This window comes from Ailuropoda melanoleuca, chromosome 5 (assembly GCF_002007445.2).
Source record: "Ailuropoda melanoleuca isolate Jingjing chromosome 5, ASM200744v2, whole genome shotgun sequence".
NCBI classification, from domain to species: domain Eukaryota; kingdom Metazoa; phylum Chordata; class Mammalia; order Carnivora; family Ursidae; genus Ailuropoda; species Ailuropoda melanoleuca.
The window spans coordinates 3831635-3848178 of NC_048222.1; the positions used below are offsets into that span (position 1 = coordinate 3831635).

Genomic DNA, 16544 nt, shown 5'->3' on the forward strand with positions numbered 1-16544 from the left:
CATTGAACACACCTTTGACTTGGGCTGACAGTAAACATTTATTTCTGCTCACTGCAGTCTTTGATATGAGTAGAGTAGTTTTACTGGGGCATGAAGAAGATATGTGTGTTTGTAAGAGGACCTTAGCACCTCAATATTTTTTCTATGAAATCTCCAGTTACGACGACAGTATGTGTAGACTTTTTTTTTTTAATAGTCTTGTGGTCTTTTATTATTATTTTTTTCCCCATTTATCATGCCATGAATTCATAGGGAATGGGCTCCAGCAGTTTAGGCTCCTTTCCACTGGCTCTCACAAAGTGTGCTTTTCTGGGTGGGGAAGGCTGGCACTTCAGTTGAACCCAAGTACCTTTATCTTTGGCTTCCTTATATTTCTGATCATTTTCCTTCACACACTTCAGGAGCTATCTCAGCTCTTTGAGTGTTTAATATAATCAATACATACATTAAGTCTCTTGGCAAAAGTCTTGCCCTTTATTTGTTTGTTTACAACAATGCTGACAGCATGCTGGGTAGTATCGTAGACTCTTCCAGTTTTGCCATGGTAAAATTTGCGGGACGTTCCTTTGTGAACAGTGTTCCTTCCCTTGATGTTCCCAATATCACCTTTTTTGTAGATTCACATGTATGTGGCCAAAAGAACAACCCTATGTTTTCTAAAAAGCCTAGAGAATATACACATAGCAGTTACCTCTCCTCTTTCCCTTTGAGTTGGTCATTTTGGGGAGTTACTGGAAGACGGCGGTTCTGGCCAAAAGGTAGTCTTTTTTTTTTTTTTTATACCAATGCATAAAAGAAGTTGTTTATTTTCAGGTGGTTAGACTGAAACAATAAGCAGTGTTTCGTGGGTGATTGCCATGTCCTCTTTATTCCAGAAGGTTGGCTAAAGAGCGGTTGTCTTAGAGCTGAATAACAAGGCACCATGTGTAGACTTAATAATCTCTCCTTTTCCTCTTGGCAAGTCCCTTTAAGACCTAGTGCATTATCCCTTCCATGCTCTTTGTACTTCATGATTCTTCTCCTTCAGCAGAACCACTTGCTGTCTTTTTGTGCCACCACTTATCTGATTGTACTAAAATGTCACTCTTACAGTTGGTTTAGAGTAAAAAAAAAATTCCTTCTTTGGGGCGCCTGGGTGGCACAGCGGTTAAGCGTCTGCCTTTGGCTCAGGGTGTGATCCCGGCGTTATGGGATCGAGCCCCACATCAGGCTCCTCTGCTATGAGCCTGCTTCTTCCTCTCCCACTCCCCCTGCTTGTGTTCCCTCTCTCGCTGGCTGTCTCTATCTCTGTCAAATAAATAAATAAAATCTTTAAAAAAAAATTCCCTCTTTGACTGTGGGATTTACTACCTAATTGACCATTGCATCCTGATCTCATGGTCCTCTCCCCACTAAGTCCCAGCCCTGCCTGCCTTGTCTGATGGTTTTCACTGGAGGAAGCTCTTCCGGCTTTAAGGCCTTTCGCTCTGGCTCTTCCCTTTGCCTGGAATATATTTTCTGTTAGGACTGTCTCATCTCTGATGCATCAGTGTCCCTGACCCCATTATATCAAATAAGCTTTTATCAGTTATAAAACCTTGTGTATTTCTTTCATAGTATTTATTATGATTTTTATTTGATGACTATTCCATGAGGATAGGGACTCTGTCTTGTTTCCCAACATGGATTCCCAACACACTTATGTTCCCAACACAGTACATGGCACATGGCAAGCAGCCAGGAAGGTTTGATGTTGACAAGTGGACGATATAGACATAGGTCAAATATTTCTACTAATACATGGTTATCGAAAGGAAACTATACATGCTATAAAGGAAAAATCTCAGGACTTTGAGGATATATAATGAGGAGTTAGGGATGGCTTCACTGAGCAAACAGTGTTAATTATGGCACATGAAGAATGAATAATATGTACTATGGTCAAGGCAGGGAGCATTTTCCAAGTGAGAGGGAAGAGCATGTACTCGGGCTCTGGGGTGAGAGGTAGCATGATGCACTCAAGGACCTAAAAGAAGCCCAACGTGCTGGAGTTCAGGGCACCTGCAGAGGACAACAAAGGAAAAGAGGGACAGACTGTGCACATAATTTTTCTCTCCCAGGAGATTGCAAACCCTCTAGATGGGGGTTGAGTTGGGGGTAGGGGTGTGCGGATGGATGGGCAATAGCTTTTTTTTTTTTTCCTTCAGAATAATGGCTAACAGGTAGAAATAGCTCAATTAATGACATTTAAGCAGAGGGGGCTTGGAGTTAGTGCTTCCTCCCTAAGTCAGCTCACGTGCAGCATGTGCAGATCAATAATTACACAGCTTGGAGAATAGCTATTTCTGTAAGGAGCCTGGCTTCCATAATTGTTGGTGAATAGACTCATCAGATGTGCCTAGAATTCCTTATTCTTTCAGCAAACCTTTATCATCACATTATGTTCCTTATGATCTCAGTGGTCTTAACTTTTAGAAAATGTCTGTGTCCAAAAGGCTGAATGGGGTAATCTGGCTAACCAATGCATGTCAGGAAAATTAGCCTTTGTTTTATAAGATAAAGAATTTCTATGGCCCATTTTTAAAGGCAAAAACAAGCTCTGGTTTGTGCTTTGGAGAAAGAAAAAAATATTCAAACCACTAGCAACAAAATTCTTTTTCTCAAAATCTCATTTATTTCTATTAAAAAATAATCTCAAATAGAGAAATTTGTTTAAAATGGAGAAAAATGAAGATGCAATGCTTTCCTTTTAAGTCACACGTTGCATTTTATTTGTGAGATTTCGGTTCTTTGAACATGTTCTGGAATGGGGAAAATCCAGTAGTTTTAGGTACCAGTCATTAGCAGAAACATGCAATTGAGTTATTATTTGAGAAGTAGTGAAACTAACGCATTTTGTAAGAAGCTTTGCTTTAGCAGCTACTCACTAGTAGTGATTTGAAAGCAGAAGGTATTAACATTTCACCAAATAAAGGCTTGTTACACATTTATTTTAAAAGTTGTTTCATTTGGTCATTGCTATCAAGGTCAAATTAACTATAGTCAAGAAATGCATTCTTACAAGACAAAATGGAATTGCATACTCCTATTGCCATGATTAATTTGTACTTTACACCTTAACATTCAATATGATGGAATGTCATTAAACTGTGAAGCTGGCATTAATGAGGTCACCTGGTTCATACCAAGCTTTTTCATGGCATTTATTGATTTAACTGACTTCAAAAATTATACTCTGAATAATATTTTAAATGAAAGGTAGAAATGTCCTCATTCTTCATCTTGGACATGGAGTTTCAAGGGTTTAAAAGAGCCCTTTATTCCATTCCCATTTTAAACAAACTTTTCTTTTTCTTATATCGTTCCACCAAGGGCTCATGAAAATTTTGAAACATAGATTTAAACTTTCAGTTTATTTTGTGATGTTATTTTATTATGTAGCTTGTATTTTTTCAAAAGTGCTGATAATGATCAGAAAGACAGTTGTTAATATTCTTATTAAAATTTTATTAATAACTAATGAATGTTACTGATATTTGAATTTGGATTAATGCCAAAATAGAAAATGTTGGAAAGTGATACTTTTATTATGAATTTAATTTCCTGACCTATCACTTACTTCCCTCCCTTGTGTTCCTTTTGCATTTAGGTATGACAGATCCTTTGGCATATAAATCTTGGAGGGTAAGGTAGAGTATATTATTCAACCTCCAAAGCATATGAATAGATCAAAAAATCTGTTTATTAACTACAGTGATTGAGCAGGAGTGATTCAAATCATATGTCTGTAAGTGAAAATAATTTTCTTGCCCAAGAAAATATCTCAATACTAGCCAACCTTTTAGAACTGAATGGAAAAATTTATGACTGAATTAGAAGTATGGCTTTTATATCTAGAGAGCAAGGTCAGTGCCTTTCAGTGGACTAAATATGGTATGTGCACAAAGTGGCTGACACATGGTGGGCACCTAATAGTTCCTCAGCTTGCTCTCCTTTAGCTACAGCAATGACTCTCCTCAGGTGTCCCCTAGACCAACAGCATCAGCATTATATGGGAACTGGTTAGAAATGCAGATTCCCAGGCCCCACCCCAGTCTTACTGAATCAGACACTCTGGGGCTGGGGTCCAGCAATGGGAGTTTTAACAAGCTCTCCAGATGATTCTGATGCATGCTACAATTTGAGAATCTCTGCTCTCGAAATTTTCATGTATTGAGCTTTCACTAATTTTCTAGGAGATCCCTTAAGAAAAATGAACCTTCATTCTGCTCATTTTCTCTTTAAAACTTTCCTAACACAGCTAACCTTTGTTTCATTCTTTTTTTTTTTTTAAAAGATTTTATTTATTCATTTGACAGAGATAGAGACAGCCAGCGAGAGAGGGAACACAAGCAGGGGGAATGGGAGAGGAAGAAGCAGGCTCACAGCAGAAGAGCCTGATGTGGGGCTCGATCCCACAATGCCGGGATCACACCCTGAGCCGAAGGCAGACGCTCAACCGCTGTGCCACCCAGGCGCCCTCCCTTTGTTTCATTCTTAATGATGTGTTTGCATTGTGCTACCTCCTTAAGAGATTATCTCACATAATTGTCGCTACAATATACTATTATTATATGCATTCTAGAGATGGGAAAACTGGGGCTTTAAGAAATTGAATAATTTGCTGAAGGTCAAGGTCATTAAGGTGGTAAAGGGAGCAGGGATTCAAATCCAAGTGGTCTGATATTTGTTCTTCATCATGGTGCTACAAAGCTCTTTGTTATTGAACAATTAAGGCAAAGCCAGAGCTACTAATAAAAGCTGTGTTAACAAATCTACTAGACTCCCCCTTACACTCTGATCATTCCAACCGTAACTAAAATGAGCAATTTCTTGCTAGTACTGCATTAGTTTTAGTTTCCATTTGTACTAGCTCTAGTTGTTCAAATTGACGTGCCCGCAAAGGTTGGAGCTGGCGATAACCTTAAAAATGTACCAGCTGAGAAATTTTCACTTCAGCTGCATGTTCAGAACAAGTGTATATGGAATACAGATATTTTACTTCTCGGAAAACAGCAGCACATGTTGACTCAGCAGATCAGTAGAAGATAAAGCAGAGAGGAGAAAACAGCAGTTCAGGGAAACTTGGGGTGGGTGTGGGGGAGCTGGGGTTGGCACCGGGCAGATAACGGCGTGAACAATGCCGACAAGTACTCCACACCCTCCAGGGAATAAAAGTACTGACGGCAGCATCCTTTTTAGAAGGGAGGAATTCATGACTGAAGTTTCCAGTCAGAAAGTCCCAGGTGAGCTGTATCAGCAAGCATTGTGACCACTAGAGCCTGATTTTTGTTTAATGGCTCCACTTTGAGAGAAACCTATGGAATGAGAGGCTTCAGCTGGTAAAGAGGAGTGCCCTGAGGAAAAGAGATGGTTGCAAGTTTGATGTAAGCAGGGGAAGGTCTCTGTTGTGCATTGCTCTTTTTTCTTTACCTTCCCTCACCCTTCATATTTTAGAAGCAACTCTCCTCAACGTATTTATGTGTCCTTGAAATTTCTGTGTAATGCTGAGTTTGCCCTCTGTTTGTCAATGACTGGTAATGATGTTGGAATTCAGATGCGGGGAGCTACCCAATTATATTTGGGGGCACTTCAGGTCTGGAATAAGCAGTGAGGTTGAGCCGTTATCATACTGTAATGAAGCCGTCCCCTGCCATCAGCAGCTTGGCTTGGAGAACCTCACCAGATATCCCTGGTAGGTCAGCTCTTCAGTGGCACATTGAAAGCACAGGACCCCTACAGGGCACAAGAAGAGGCTTTGAACAATTGAGTGTAATCTTCTTTTTAACATTATGTTTTCCCCAGGATAACACCTAATTGCTTTGTAAATGGTCCCGGTTTTTGCCTTTAACAATCTTGCATGGAAGGCAATTATGGATTTTTTTTTAATGTGTAAAATACTTTCTCTGGTCTATTTCTTTTAACTTTTATTTATGCTGCCCAGTTAGACAACCTGTATAGCTTCTCATTATGAATCCTTGTCATCTTCCAAGTTATGTCTTTCATTCTGTAAGATTTTCATGTTCTCTGATGAAGAGGTGAATTACCAGGTGACCACATCAACAGTACATCTGTGGCTTACTATCAAGGCAGGAAGGGGACTTGTTCACTTTTAATATAATTGATGTGACTCCCAGTGCTCAGATCTCTGTGTCTAAGCCTGAACAGCCTTGGGTAGAGAATCCGGGAGCTGTGAAGGCTGATTCCTCTTGGGAAGACAAGCAAGATGCCCAAGTAGCCTTCCTAGAAGGTATTAATTCTCAGTTGTTGCTCAAATTTCAGAACTGGGGCTGCTCCTCAAATGTAGAGTGCATCTTTCCTCTGGGCAGCATACAGTCTGATGTGGGGAGACTGCATATCAAATCTACCGGCAGATTGATTTTCTCTTTGGAGACCAAAACCAGTAGGTCTCAAGTCCTTTCCCACTCCTTTCCAGGGCACTATCCCTAGTTTTTCATAATTACTCTATTAGTCCTCACTGCCAGAAGCCCACCTTTCTTTCCAGCTCTTCATAGTCCTGGATCTTAATTATTCTCCCCGCATTGGCTTGCCTATCTGCCTATGAGCCTAACTTTTATTATGTGAAGTGTTCATGAAAAGGGGATTTGACAATCCTGCCTTTGTAATAAAAAAAAAATCTCTGAGATTATGCAAGTCATATTACTTTGCCCTTCAGGAAAAAAATGTAATTGTTATGTGAGACAATATTTATCATTTTTCCATGACTATTTCTTGGTGACAAAATGACACCATGGTTATTTGTGATCTTCAAAGGTAGGAATGCTATTGTTTGTAAAAATGGCATCAGAAAGGATTTGATTTTGGGGTTGATTTTTTTGTTTGGTTGTATTGAATATTGTTTCCATTTGAACAGACTGGCAAAGCAACTTCGATGATTTGTTGAAAAACTATTCTGTATTGAAATGTTTGTTTTGGGTACATATGTTGAAATATATCTTTTCCCTCATTAATATATGGCTAAGCAATTTTGACTGTATATATCAGTGTATTTCTGCTTGGGCATAAGGATGTTTGGGAAAATTCAAGGGCCTTCAGATCACCGGGGGTGGACTCCTGACCAGGCTGTGCCTTAGCCAGCTGCTGGACCTGTCCAGTCACACAACTGCTCTAGGCCTGTATTCTTTCAATTATACATTGAAATCCTATAAGGTGCTTGGAAAGCTACGTTTTAGTTCTTGGGTCCTGATTTCTTGTTATCTTATACCTAATGATGATAGAACTGCTGCTAAAGAAGAACCTCCATGAGTGGGATGGTGTTTTTGTAATGCTGGGCTCTGCAGAGTTCACTACTGAAGCACACGCTTCCTTTCACAACACCCAGGCAAGGTCAGCTCATTCCTGTTGTTGATGTGTGAGGCAGTGAACTTGCATTTGCGGTATTTCCATTGGTTAAGTAAGTGAGATGATTTGCCAGAAGGCTCATCTTTTCTGGCAAGGCCATTGAAATAGGAAATCTCTATTCATCAATATATCATCAATAATTTCTCCACCAGGGAATGAATACGGCATATAATTTGAAGTTATCTTTCCAGTCTTTTCATCAAACATTTATATTGTTTATAAACAAAGTGATATTGAATGTAGGGCTGTGTATCTCATTCTGTTCTCTCGTATTTGTATTATATTATTAATATTCTTCAAAAATATTTATTTTTGGGGCGCCTGGGTGGCTCAGTTTGTTAAGATGCCCACTCTTGATTTCGGCTCAGGTCATGATCTCAGGGTTGTGAGATTGAGCCCCGTGTTGAGCTCCATGCTCAGCGGGGAGTCTGCTTGAGATTCTCTGTCTTCCTCTCTCTCTGTACCTTCCCCTGCTCACACTCGTGCATTCTCTCTCTGAAATAAATAAATAAATAAAATCTTAGTATATTTCTTTCTTGAGCTTCATCTTTCATGTGTTAAAATGTATATTTCAGGCCTATTTTAGTCCATTTTTAAGATGTTCTTCATACTTAGGGCTTGGATTCATTGAGTACTTTTTACACACCAATTACTTTATTTATTTTTAAAATTTTATTTATTTATTTGACAGAGATAGAGACAGCCAGTGAGAGAGGGAGCATAAGCAGGGAGAGTGGGAGAGGAAAAAGTAGGCTTCCAGCGGAGGAGCCTGATGTGGGGCTCGATCCCAGAACACCGGGATCATGCCCTGAGCCACAGGCAGACGCTTAACGACTGAACCACCCAGGCACCCCATACACACCGATTACTTTAAATGTGTGATCTCACTTCATATTCACAGTAACCCTACGAAGGAGTAATACCTGATTATTGCCATTTTGTAGACCTGGCAACTCAACATTAGAAAACTCAAGTAACTTGCCTAAAGCTACCCAACTGGTAAATGGGGAGGCCAGCATCCATGTGCAGGGTGTGAATCCAGATTCCCAGGTCCTTACCAACTACCTCAAGGAATGAATCTGTGGTATTCAGGCTATTGTTTACATAAGTTGTGTTAGAGACTCTTCAAGCTTAATGTTTTTATCTGAAATACATAATTAAGAAAATGGAATAAAAAATATAGTCAAATCATTGCTCTTCTCTGAATTTTGGTTTTCTCATTTATACAACAGATGGTGTGTTAACAATTCTTAACTCAAAAGACTGTTGTAAAAATTGAAATAATGAATGTGAAATTGCCTTAGAAATTGATAGCAAAGCAGCCCTGGCTTTCAAGCAGGGATTCTAAGCTCTGAGATCATTCTTATATGATTCTGAACTCTGAGATATTTTGGCAAGAAACACCCAGGCAAGTAAAATCAGTTTTTCCTTCTTGAATGAATCAGATACTTCCTTAAGTTCTAGATTTCAATTTGAAAATATTTATTTGAAATAGGAAAGACATTTTCTTAAAAAGAAATTTCAACAAGAATTGAACTGAGTCGTGAAAGTCAGCATGTCTCAAAGGATTTAACCATTCATTCAACATGTAACCAGTGTTTTCTTACTGTGCTAAGTACCCAAGGTGCCCAGGCACTGCCGTGTGCTGGGACCACCACTACAAAGAGGGATCTCAACCCTGACAAAGCTCTCTGTGACCATTTGTCATAAAAGCTGGCTAAATGGTCCTCTAATAAGTGTGAGGGAAATCACTGAGCCTATCTTATCATTTTACAGATGAGAAAACAGGTCCAGATATATGAAGCAACATGACCAAGGTTGACCAGCTGGCCAGTGACAGAGCTAGAACTAAGTAAAACCAGTGCTGTAACTCCATGCTTCCTTTTAATACCAGTGAAATGCTACCTGCAGATCATTGATGAAGTTGATGGAGAAGCCAGTGCCTTTGTGTTTGGAAGGTATTATTAGGTAGAGAATTTTATTATTCTCTACCCAATCTACCAGGCGCAGTAGATTTTCTCTTCCATCCCAATTTGCACAGAAACATTTCTGGCTTCCCTGGAAGCTTGTTTTGGGTGTGACAAGCCTGTGTTTGCTTCCCATCCTGATCATTATGCTGCAGCACTCTTCCCCTGATCTCAAATTTACTTTCTATATTTCTTGGCCACTGGGCACATTATTTGACATTTATTTACACTTATCTGCATTTTCTGTCTTCTAAGCCCACATATAACACATAATAATGTAAATCCTTGGCTGCCGCTTGGCATTTGGGTACCTTATTATTTACTGTGCTGTGTCCCTCCCCCTCCCTGTTTAATGTAATCCGCAAATCTTGTTCTCAGTACCAAGTCATTTGTATACATAATTAAAATATGCAGTCCCTCCCAACACTGATCCTTGTCATATGTCTTACTAGTCATTTCTTTCCAGACAGTGAATATTTTGCTTTTATTTCTTTCTTTCACTCTTTGGAAGTTGGGGCAGAGCAAGCTCAGCAATGTTTCTGAAGTCCAACCCTATTCTTTAAAGTCCTAAAGAATCACAACGCCCTTAGCATTTACTTATTTGCTGAGTGATTTGACATGTTTTTTTTTTTAAGATTTTATTTATTTATTTATTTGAGAGAGAGAGGGGAAGAAGGGGCAGAGAGTGAGAATATCCAAGCAGACTCCCGCTGAGCGTGGAGCCCATCACGGGGCTCGATCTCACAACGCATGAGCTGCTGTCCTGAGCTGAAACCAAGAGTCGGTTGCTTAACCTCCTGTGCCAGCCAGGTGCCCCCTGACATGTTTCTTTTTAATGAAAAGAAGTTCTGACCGGTAATTATAGTAAAGATATAAATGGCGCACTTATGAGGGGGAACCATTTCTCCAACCATTTGGAGGCTTTGTAATTGGAGAAAAGATTTGAGTTCATGCTCACCATGTGCTAGGTGCTCACTGTTCTCTCTGGTGTCACACAGGGACCATTTCTGGATAAAGGATATTGCACCAGATAACTAATCCTGAGATTTTTTTTAATGGCTCTGAAGCCATTAACTAGGGGCCTGATTGCATAGGGACCTACAGTGAGTTAACTCTCACAGACATCTGGCAAATTGCTTTCCAAACAGTCATTGCATGGCTGGGAAATTCTCTGATGCTTGAAACTTTCTGCTAGTTGAATAAGGAGTATTTAACAGTGTGAACCAATAAAGCTGTCCTCATTTTTTAGGCAAAATCGTCCATGTGGAGTTGTTTATAAGCACCCCCCACACCCACACATGCATCCCCAAGCTTCTTAAATTTTTCTCACCAGCTTTGATGTTTAACAGGTGTCATATATCTGCCATTTCTTAATTAGGGAGGTTTTAACATGCATGTGCCTTTGGGATAGGTAATGGATTGATGAAAATGAACACTGACGCATACAAGAACTGTTTTCTGATGTGGAGGACTGTCAGGGAGGGCTGGGAGGGGAAGGGTGCCATGCATAGGGAAGAAAGCCAGGGGAGTGAGTTGAGTGAGGGTTCATAGTACATGGCAGTTTCTCCAAAATGCGAGTTTCCTAATTAGGGAACCTTAAGGCTGTATATACCACTGCATTGATGTCCTGTGCTAGTTCAGATTTAACCCTTTACATGTGCGAAGTTTACCCTCACACTCAAAATTATAAGACCAGCCTACTGAGACCAAATTTCTCCTGAGGTTCTGATCCGTGAAGGGCAAGTATGGAAGGCAGAGACTGAAGACTAACAGACAGATGTGGTTCTGTTTCTCCTCAGGGGCTCCCATTTTCTCCCCTTGAGAAGTGAAAAGCCATGCAATCTGTCTCTGGATGTCTGCAGACCAAGAGATGTTTATTTTTCAGTCAGCATAGTCTCTGTGAATCTTTTAAAAATTTCAATCTTGATTTTTTTTGTCAACACCATTGGCTCTACTTAGAGAGTCATCCCCCCATGAGATGGTTCTTGAGGTAGTACTTTGTCTTTCTCTAGAGACGAGCTCAGTTCATTTTCAGAATTTGCCCCGGAACTGCCACAACCCCAAAGAGATGAAACAAGCCAGCTAAGAAATCAAAAACTTCCTCAAATAGATACAAACCTCAAGGACATGGTTTAGTTGACTATTTAATTCTTTTTTTTTTTTCTCATGGGTACTGGCCTTATTCAGAGCTGTTTTTCAGCTAGTACATATCCATATGGTTGTATCAGTGGTTAAAAATATTGTCAACTCACAACATCTTTTCTTCTTTATTTTTTAATTTATATACACTAAAATTTACTCCTTTTAGTGTGCAGTCTATGAGTCTTGAAAAATACACACGGTTGTGTAACCATCACCATAATCAAGATAGAGAATTGTTCCATTACCCTAAATACTCATTTACGTTGACCTTATTTAGTTACACTCTTCTCCCTGACCCTCCAACCCCTGGTACAATGCCTTTGTCAGCCATGTAACTTGCAAATATTTCCTCCCAGTCTGTGACTTTAAAAAAATTCTCTGAGCAATGTCTTTCACAGTGCAGAATTTTGAATTTTGATGAAATCTGTTTATCAACTTGTTTCCTTTTGTAGATCATACTTTTGGTGTCTAAGATGTTTGACTAACCCAAGGTTTCAATGATTTTTTCCCCCAGTATGTCTTGTAAATGACTGATATTTAGAAGACTTTATATTTAGGACTGTAATCTAATTTTAAATTAAGTATTATAAAATAAGGCACACATTGAGATTCTTGTTTTGAAAATGGGTGTCCAATTGTTGTAGCAGGCATTTGTCAAAAGCATTATCCTTTCTCCATTGCCTTGGCACCTGGGCCAAAAAACACTAAGGGTAACTGTCAATTTTGATGAACTTATCTCCTCTTTCACCACAACCACACTGTTTTGATTACTGTAGCTTTATAGTAAGTCTTGAAATAGGATGTTATGAGTCTTCTAATTTGTTCATCTTTTCAAAATTGTTTCTGATTTGCTGCAACATGGACGGCACTGGAGGAGATAATGCTAAGTGAAATAAGTCAAGCAGAGAAAGACAATTATCATATGATTTCTCTCATCTATGGAACATAAGAACTAGGAGGATCGGTAGGGGAAGAAAGGGATAAAGAAAAGGGGGGTAACCAGAAGGGGGAATGAAACATGAGAGACTATGGACTATGAGAAACAAACTGAAGACTTCAGAGGGGAGGGGGTGGGGGAAGGGGATAGACTGGTGATGGGTAGTAAGGAAGGCACGTATTGCATGGTGCACTGGGTGTTATACGCAACTAATGAAGCATCAAACTTTACATCGGAATCTGGGGATGTACTGTATGGTGATTAACATAATATAATAAAATAAAATTAAAAAAATAAAATAAAATAAATAAATAAATAAAATAAATAAAAAAAACCAAAATTGTTTCTGATTATCTCAGTTCTTTTGACTTCAGTATACATTTTGGAGTCAATTGTCAATTATTTACAGAAAAGGTTGCTGACTTAGGTTGAGATTGCATTGGATCTATACACCAAATGAGGGCCATTGATGGTTTAATAATATGGAGCTTTCCAATTTATCACAATGATCCCTCCTTTTATTTGGAGCTTCTGGATTTCTTTCATCAGTGTTTGGTCGTTTTCAGCATATAGATCCTGAACATATTTTGTTAGATTTATACTTAAGCTTCATTACTGGGATGCTATTTTAAATGTCTTTCTTTTTAAATTTCAAATTCAAGTTGTTTACTACTGATATATAGGAATGTGACAACATTTGTATATTGACCTAGTATCCTGCAGTCTTGCTTAAACTCATTATTTGATCAAGGAGTTATTTTGAAGACTTTTTTGCATCCTTTACACAGACAGTTCTGTTCATGAACAAAGACAGATTTCTTCCTTTCTCTCCAATCTGTATGCCTTTTTTTCTGTTTTATTATCTTATTTACTGGCAAGGACTTAGAGTATGATATTGAACAACAGAGGGGAGAGAGGATAGCCTTGCCTTTTCCCAGATCTTAGGTGGAAAGCACTTAGTCTCCTACCATTTTCTGTGATGTTAACTGTATTATTATTATTTGTAAATGGCCTTTGCTATGTTCAATTCTCTCCTATTTATAGTTGGTAAAACTTTTTTGCATAAAGTGATGTTGAATTTTATCAAATGGTTTTTCTGCATCTATTGAGATGTTAATACATTTTTTCATAGTCTGTTAGTATGATAAATTACATTGAGTGACTTTTAAATGCTGAACCAGCCTTGCCTTCTTTAGATGAATCCCACTTGGTTGTGATGAGATCTGTTTTTATATAGCACTGGATTTTGATTTGCTAATATCTTGTTGAGGATTATTGTGCTTATATTCATGAGAGATATTGCTTGAGAGTTTTCTGGTAATGTATTTGTCTCTGGTATTAGAGTAATGCAGGTCTCATAAAATGGGTTAGAGAATGTTGCTTCTTTTCCATTTTCTGGATTAGATTGTAAAATTGATATAATTTCTTCATTAAAAGTTTAGGGGGTACCTGGGTGGCTCAGTCATTAAGCATCTGCCTTTGGCTCAGGGCGTGATCCCAGAGTCCTGGGATCGAGCCCTGCATTGGGCTCTTCCGCTGGGAGCCTGCTTCTTCCTCTCCCACTCCCCCTGCTTGTGTTCCCTCTCGCGCTGGCTGTCTCTCTCTGTCAAATAAATAGATAAAATCTTAAAAAAAAAAATAGTAGTTTACCCCTTCAAGTAAAAATGGAAACCTAGCAACTATATATATCCTAACTTCAGCTTTACTTGCTTAAAAGTAAATTGTTGCCTTTGATTTTTTTCCTACTTTTCAGTTCTTTAGAGCTAGAGCATGGACATGACTACAATCCAGTTTTAAGCATAAACTGTTATCATTTGGAGGCCTAATCATACTGGGAAATTAAAAAGTCCACCCCCCCCAAAAAAACCCCCCAAATACAAAAAAGAATTTGTCCTTAACCATACAGAATTTCATTACCAGAAAATACAGATGACAAGATCCTGCCATTTTCCTTCTCCCTTTCCCACCGCGTGCCCTGTGGATTCATTATATGCGTTGGTACTACCCCTTCAGAAAACAGACAACCTTCTGGAATTTTGTAATATTGGGAAGGTGAGTACATTCTATAACCTAGCTGTTTCACAAATAATGAGGTATGTGCACATGTGCTTCAGAATACATACACATGCACATTAATTTTAATAACATCATTGTGGTAATAGTTTCAAATTGAAAACAGTCGTCCAATCCAAATGTCCATCCATCAACAGTAGAATGGGTACAACGTTATGTGTGATTCACCCAGAAATTATAGAGCAATGAAAATGGATACATCTCATATACACACAAATTGGATTGGTCTTGCAAATATAATGTGGACCAAAAGAAAGAAGCTGTGACAGAATGGGTTAGTAATTTTTCATTCATGTGAAGTTTTGAACCATGTCATTTAGGCATGCATTCATAAATGAGTAATAAGCCTATAAAGAAAAGCAAGGAAGTGATTATCTTATCAGGTGAAGGTGATTATCTTGGGTGGGGTTGGAGCGGATTGTCATTGGATTGGGACAGAGATAGAGCTTCTGGGGGTGCTGCTGGTATTTCTTGGTTTGCTTGTGGTCATTGGGTGTGTTAATTGTCTCTTGCTGTATAATACATCGGTAGAAAGAGAGTGAAAGGTATCCATGGACACCTGAAAAACTGAACACTTGTTACTGTCTTGGTCCTAATGTTGAGAACCAAAAGAATGATGCCTCGGGTGTCCTGTCCACTGTGCTGTGCTTCTCAGAGATGTGGACCTTTGTGAAGGCTAGAGAACAGGGAAAGTCATTTATACATTTCAACATCAAAGAATTTGGACCCTGGCATGGGCTTTGGAGATGGCTGACTGTGGTCACTCCATTTATGCAGGTGGAGCTGGAGTCCCAGGAAAGTCATGATTCAATGGAAGCGAATGGCCATTTAGTATTTTTCTTTATTAAGCTGTCGTGTGTCACATGATTTTTAATGCTTCATCTTACTTATGTTAGAAGTTATTTGATGTAGATATTAAGTTTGATATGGTTATTATATCTACCTTAGGTCCCCAAACGGACTATATTAAGGCAGTTTGATGGATGTAATGAATTTGGAGAAAATGCTTAATTGTTTTAATTACACACAATTTTAGTGATGGTGTGAAAGGACATCATTCTAAGGTGGGGTTGAAATGGATAATGGATAATGTCAATTTCTTCAGCAGCAGATTCTAGTCTTTTTGCTATCTTCTTGACCTCTAGGAAACTCTTTTCTTCTCTTGTGGGTTCTGGTCTCAGTTAAAAATTCCTTAGTTCAGAATGCAGATTCAAGTTAAGGCAGAACACACCCACTCCAAACTATGTTTCTTCCTATCTCAAGCCTTGTGTGGAGAATCCAAACTCTATATAAGATTAGCGTCCCAACAGCCTTTGGTCTTGTGTCCCCATATGCCCTGATTTCTAGCTCCTTTCTGAAATTCCTGTGTTACTCTCCTGTCCCCAAAGTAGTGGATTTTCACTTCTTCACACTCAGATAAAAATGGTGAGTAGGGAAATTCCTCATAGATCATGACTTCTAACAGTAATGCTCAATCAAAGAGAGGGGTCTTATCCCCTCAGTTTTAAGAACCTCAGGATTTCTGACAACACTGTAAAAACCTCCAAAGAAATAGCCAATGATATAATCTATATTTCATTGTCAAGGTGAGTAAAGTAATATTACTATTCTTCTATGAACTGTAATTCTTTTAAAGGCTCTTACAGTCATAGTGGAGGAGAGGAGGATATGAATATGAGTTTATTCAAGATTACAGATCACTTCTTTCTCCTCTAACCAGACTTTCCATCTCTCAACTGAGTAATTAATAATAGCATAATGGTGATGATGATATTGATGATGATGATGGCGATGATAGTTTTTCAGTACCCTCCATCATTATCTCATTACTCCATACACTAAGCACCATGGGCAAGTGTTGAAGGAACACTTTTCTCACAGACCTCTTTTTTTCAGAGCAGTTCTGACTTCTTGTTCCACATTTTATTCCCAGTTATTGGTACACATTTCCCTGTTTGGTGGATTTAATCTCTCAGACATCATTCTCTATCTCCCTCCACCCCAGGCCAGAGTAAAGCAAGGATAAGAGCATGTTTGTTCCCCAG

The 16544-nt window shown here is 38.9% G+C and overlaps 1 pseudogene; it reads right to left on the reverse strand.

Moving 5' to 3' along the window:
• Nucleotides 1-233: 233 nt before the first annotated feature.
• Nucleotides 234-719, reverse strand: LOC109490302 (annotated as a pseudogene).
• Between the last annotated feature and the right edge of the window lie 15825 nt (nt 720-16544).